Genomic DNA, 6,415 nt, shown 5'->3' with positions numbered 1-6,415 from the left:
CTTGGAATATTTTTTCCCATTAGACATATTGAACTCGCAGTACTAAGACTTGAATATGAAGATTGGTTTTGTATTAAATTTGGTTATAATGACCCCATAATTTAGAAATTTAAAATGTTCTTCTGCTCAGGGTAAATTTTAATAAGTATTTTTCTTACTCTTACACTCGTTTGTGTTCTCTTAAAATCTCATCATATACATCCCAAAAATCTGTAAAATTTCATAGGAATGAAGCCAAGACCGTTGCGCATTAGTTTTCTATTGGACATGTTGAGAGAAAATGTAGTTTTCAAGCACTAATAATAATTTTAATCAAAATAGTAAAAATCTCACATTTCTAATAGTGGTACCCCTTTGTGAAATCTTGCCAGGACCCATATCAGAATATTTTTTCCCATAAGTCACAATGAATTCATACTACTAAGACGTGAATATGAAGATTGGCTTTGTGTTTAATTTTGTGAAAATGGCCCCTTAATTCAAAAATTGAAAATATTTTTCTTTTCATGGTAAATTTTAACAAGTTTTTTTCTTACTTTTACATTCATTAGTATTCTCTTAAAATGTTACTCACACATCTCGAAAAATCGTGAAATCTCACAACGACGATGTCAAGACTGTTGTGCATCATTTTTCTAATGGACATATTGAGAGAAAAATTAATTTTCAAGCACTAAAAATTATTTTAATTAAAATAGTAAAAATCTTATATTTCTAATAGTAGTACCATCTTTATGAAATGTGGCTCAAACTTATTTCGAAATAAATAAATAAGTACCACACCAATGTAAAGTCACTTACAATTTTTTTCTTTTGTAATTTTTTTAACTGACTTTGTCGTTTTCTCTATTGTAGAGTTTATAACATCAAATTGGGACTCTTTATTCAAATTTCATTTATGTTATTATTTAGTTAGTATTTCAATAATTAATAAATACATAAATAGAATTTTGACTTTGTCATTACATTGAAAGAAGAAAGAAAACCAGCATATACACATATAATGACTAGGACAAGCTTACAATTACATAAAGAGTAAATGACTTGTGTGGTAACTGTGGTTCCTTTCTCCACCAACTAGTAAAAAGAGAATGTTACGAGATACTAGTGTTTGACACTTTATAAATAATTAGTGATAGAATAATTATTAAATTAAATTATGTGTAAACATTAATTTTTTTACATAACTAAATAAGGATATCCAGCCAAAAGCATAAAATGGGCAGTTGTGGTGGATTTGAAGAGAAACTAGTAAATGGCCAGTGGGAAAAGCATATACATGAGGCACAGATTCCATCACCCTTTTACCCCATTAGTAACAGTAACATCATCATTTTCCTTCTCTTTTTTTTTTTTTTTTGTATTCAATAAAACATTGAAATACATACAAGCAGTACTGTTTTTGCATGAAAAATTAAAGTGATTTGATTAAAGAAATGGGTTACAAGTGTGAAAATGAAAGACATAGAAAGAACCTTTGGTAAATGGAACCAAGAAACAAAATAAAATAAAAAAATGTGGCATGCGTATCGAACGATGTCCCTCAAGCTGTCAAATAGAGATGGACATGACACGGTGACCAATGAAACATGGCAGTTCTGGGATTGACCCACTTCATTTCACTAATCTACCACTACCACACCATGTCAATCACTATAAATATGGGATATTGGCGGCTAAACCACCTGAACTTTACGGTTTGTAACACTTAACCACAAAAACTAAATTTTTGGCGGCTAAACTACCTAAAGCACCCTGTTAGTTTCTTTCTGCACACCTCCGTCCAAAAATCACAGTTAAGTGCCACGGTGGACTGTCCACGTGTACACACTTGTACACGTGGCAAATTTATAGTGGTCCACGTAATATTAATTTTAAAATATAATTATAAATATTTGAAAAAAATTAAAAATAAATTTAAATTATAAAAAAATATTTTATATATATTTTTTTCTTTTTCTTTTTCTTTTTTTTTTCTTTTTTCTTTCTTTTTTTTTCCTTATTTTTCTTTCTCTGTAAGTGGAACCATCGATGGTTCCTTTTTTTTTTTTTTCTTCTTCTTCTTCTTTCTTCCTTCTACTGATCTCTCTCTTGATGGCCGCCGGCAGGGGCAGGTGGTTGGGGGTCGCGCAGACCAGTCGAGTCCACTCCCAAAACTCACCTCTTAACTCATTACACCCTCTCTTCCTCACCTCCATTCTCACATTTCTCGTACGACCTGATCTCTTAACCCTTTTCTCAATCAATCCCAAAACCCTAGGGTTTCTCTTTCTCAATCTCACTACTCTCATTTTCTACATCTATATAAATATTGTATGTAGGTTTGAAGATTTTGATTTCTGTTTTCTTGTTTTTTACAGCAATGGCGGCCAGAAAACTTGCTGGATTTCTGGTACTGGCTTTGGTGATTACGCTCATCGATCTGCTGCTTCTCAGCTTTTCACTCCCGTCGATGGCTCCTTTCCCAGGTCAATTTCAGCACTCTTTAATCTTAATTTTGTTTCTATGGTCTGTTAATACTGTTTCGTAAAAATGGAAAATTTTGAACGTTCAATTTGAATTAAACAAAAATAAAAAGACTTTCTTTATGTACGGGCTTAAGTCGTAAGTTTATTCAGTTCAATTTTTGCTTTGAATGTTTCAGGGTAGTAATTTGGCATCTAATTCTCCTCTGTTGCTGATAAATTGTTATGCTTTTGTTTATAGGGTTAGGGTTTTTTTTGTTAAGAAGAAGAAGAAGAGAGAGAGATCAGTAGAAGGAAGAAAGAAGAAGAAGAAAAAAAAAAAAAAAAGGAACCATCGATGGTTCCACTTACAGAGAAAGAAAAATAAGGAAAAAAAAAGAAAGAAAAAAGAAAGAAAAGAAAAAGAAAAAGAAAAAAATATATATAAAATATTTTTTTTATAATTTAAATTTATTTTTAATTTTTTTAAATATTTATAATTATATTTTAAAATTAATATTACGTGGACCACTAAAAATTTGCCACGTGTACAAGTGTGTACACGTGATACCCACCGTCGCACTTAACTCGATTTTTGATTTTTGGACGCAAGTAACAAAACGGAACCAGGGTTTAGGTAGTTTAGCCGCCAAAAATTTAGTTTTTGTGGTTAAGTGTTACAAACCGTAAAGTTCAGGTGGTTTAGCCGCCAATATTCCCTATAAATAATAACCCAACATACTTTTGTTTATTATTATCATTTGCTTCTACATACAACACAAATTGTTTGTTTGTACCAACAAAAATTATAGGAAGCAAGAGAGCTTGTGATTATTGTTTAGGTCCTAAATTATAAGATTGAAATATATTTCCAGAATGATCTGTCAATTATTTGAATTTTACACCAATAATTTAACATTATTTTAAAATCATTTTGTTATTTCTTAATTTTTCTTTTTCTTTTTAACTTGTTAATTTTTTTTTTTTTGTAATTTCATTACATGTTATAATTGATGAGTATATAATAGCGACAGCAAAATGAGTCATACCTATAATATGACTTAAAATTTGCATAAAATAACTGGATTTAAAACTTTAGTCAGCCTTGGTTTTTTCTTTTTGGTACACTAAAGCTAAATTAGAAGAAATTATACTTGGCTTTTTAAAACTTTATTTGAAATATATGGTAGTTTTATGTTTGTCTATTTTTTATGGTAACAACCGTGTTTTTCTTCACATTGTTATATGATTATTAGTATAATAAAATATTGAATTTTATATAATTTAATATAATAATATTTATAAAATATTACTAACTAATTTAATTATAAATGCTAACTAATAGGCACACTGGTGCTTAGAGGAATACTAGTTAATCTATCACATAATTAATCCACTTAAAAATTAGATTTAAGATATCAATTAGTTGGGTTCCGAAGAGATTAGCCAATGAGGAAGCACCAATAATTAGATTCAGTGATGAAGGAATTTATAAGTTTATTGTTTCTTGCACCCTTCAACTACAACTAATATGCCCATGTGGGCCATACTTCTGTCATGTGTATGATTGGATCAGATTCCCTCCCACCATTCCATGCACTTATCATTATACTCCAAAGTTTTCAATTAAATAAATCAACTTCATTAAAGAATGTAGTAACTAGTGATGACTAGCTAGAAAGAAGAATTAATGAATGTGTGTTCATTATAAAAAGTGAACACTACGGTGTGTCACCGACTCACTTTTTTAAGCAGCAAAAAATTTATGCGGTACCTTAATTTTTTTAAGTCAATGTGAGCCTTCTAACTATCCAAATAATAATGGCTTATTTTTCGTGCAATTGTGTAACTCGTGCACATTTCTGTTTCTCAAACAACTCTCGTCGAGTCATGCTCACAAGCATCTATGAATGTATCCATGCATCAAGGCTCTTTAATCAAGATACTCGCACTGTTCATAGGTTTCCACTATGATAAGATAAATCTCAACATCGTCGCTCACTTAGTCACTCGTGACCAAGGTAGCATGTGTGGCAAGATGCCAATACCAAGCTGACGTGCCAATACTTTTAACCATGCCCCATTCGATATTATTCGAACAGTCTCCCTCATCACCCAAGGACTCCTATATAATCATGGTCCAATCCTTAAGGCATCATGTCTCCACACATGTTGACAGGCCCTCGAGACAAGCCACGAAACTAGTAGCACGTGTTAGACCTCTGTCTCTTTCCAACATGGTGCATCCATCCCATGCGCGTAAGCAAACTAGCCCACGAATGACTACCCGTGTCATCTCGTGTTGAGACTCGTGGCCAAGGTGCACCAGAACGTCTCTTGGAGGTTTAGGCCACGTCCCATGCAAGCGGCATACCTGCAAGCCGATGGAAACATACTTGCTAACCTTTGGCAGCATTCTTAGACACACTACTGGGTCGGCTCGATAGTGTCCATGAATATTCCAACTCATGGAGACATATGAGTCCCCATGGTCTCCATATGCCCACCCTACTAGTCCCACAGACCAGTAGTAGCTCACTTAGTACCAAGGTGTCAGGGATGGTGGAGAGCTGACACCAGGTACTCTCTCCTTTAAAAGAGCAATCTAAGCTTTTAGTCTTTTATCATGAACATATATAATTTTTGCTCTGTAGACATATGGTCATCACCATATACCAAATCACAGAGTTTTTCAAATCAGGTTGCACTATTATATTCGTAGACCTAAGTAAATGGCAAATACCAAATCTTGTCCCGATCTAGACAATATTGAAAATATTTACGAAAATATCACTACCGTACAAATTAAGCATCAACATGTCATCAATATACACACCATACATGCGCCACTACGTGACCACTTTGTGAGCATCACTTAATTAGTATCGTGCTATCTTGGATCACAGGTTACACGGTACAGTGATTAATTCAAAATTTACCAAACTATGAAAAGGTATAACCAATGAGAATAAATTGAGATGCATATGCAGCTGCAATCAAACACAGAGCCTTTAGTTTACTACTAATGCTCCCACCTTATCACATCACCATTTAATATTTTTCTTTCCTATGAGAATTGAGATGATGATGTTCTAAAAAGAAAAAGCCAGGGCTGACCAGTGACCAGGCACATGCCCTTTTAAATATTATTCTCAAACCAATCGTATATAAAAGTTTTAGGATAATTAGGAGTTTGTATTAATATGATTATACCCTGTTCAGGGTTGGTTTTGGGGTAGGCGCAATTCGGGCCATTGGCCAAGGCTCCTCAGTCTAAGAGGCTTCCTGGTTTTTTTTTAGGCCAAGATGTAAAATGGCCCTAAATCTAAAAATTAAATTAATAAATGTCTCTTTTTTAAAAAAATTAACAAAATGTCCGTTTAGTTAAAAATTTGATGATAAAATTACAATTATAACCTTGAATAATTAAGTGTTTGGTATAGTTATTTTGCACAATAGTATATCGTTTTTATGTGCAATAATATATTAAAAAAAACTGAAAGGTAGTATATATATATTTTGAAATAACTGAAAGGTAGTATATTAGTTTAAGATTGTAGTATATTATTTTAATGTGCTATGGTATATAATGAACGAAAGACGGAAATTAAAAAATATGGAATATTAGTTTGAGTTTGATGTATAGTTATATTTCACTAAGAAATATTGTCTTTATGTTCATTAGTATATCATGAAGGAAAGAAAAAGAAAAAAAAACATGTGGAATATTAAATTAAGTTTTTAATATATATATATATTCTACTATATTAGTGGTATATAAATTTTTCACTATAGTATTTCTGCTTATGATTGCAGAATATAGTTTTTATATGCTATTATATATCGTGGAAAAAATCATTTAATAGTATATTAGTTTCAATTTATGGTATATTTATATTGGTCTAAGGTATATCGTTTGTATGTGATATGTATATCGTGAAGGATATAAAGAAAAAAAAACTATTAAATAT

General features: G+C 31.7%; 1 long non-coding RNA gene across 3 annotated transcripts; it reads left to right on the top strand.

The window, feature by feature from the left end:
• The first annotated feature begins 2,008 nt into the window (after positions 1 to 2,008).
• LOC133031805 (uncharacterized) lies at positions 2,009 to 2,796 on the top strand. 3 transcript variants are annotated; one of them, XR_009684885.1, is made up of 3 exons: positions 2,033 to 2,211; positions 2,361 to 2,468; positions 2,645 to 2,796. It is a non-coding gene; the product is annotated as an uncharacterized LOC133031805 (long non-coding RNA). The 3 variants fall into 3 exon arrangements; XR_009684884.1 differs by having other exon boundaries at positions 2,036 to 2,211; positions 2,707 to 2,796; XR_009684883.1 differs by having other exon boundaries at positions 2,009 to 2,211; positions 2,361 to 2,796.
• The last annotated feature ends 3,619 nt before the right edge of the window (positions 2,797 to 6,415 follow it).

Source organism: Cannabis sativa, chromosome X (assembly GCF_029168945.1).
Source record: "Cannabis sativa cultivar Pink pepper isolate KNU-18-1 chromosome X, ASM2916894v1, whole genome shotgun sequence".
In the NCBI taxonomy this organism is placed as follows: domain Eukaryota; kingdom Viridiplantae; phylum Streptophyta; class Magnoliopsida; order Rosales; family Cannabaceae; genus Cannabis; species Cannabis sativa.
This window is presented reverse-complemented; position numbering and strand designations above follow the sequence as displayed.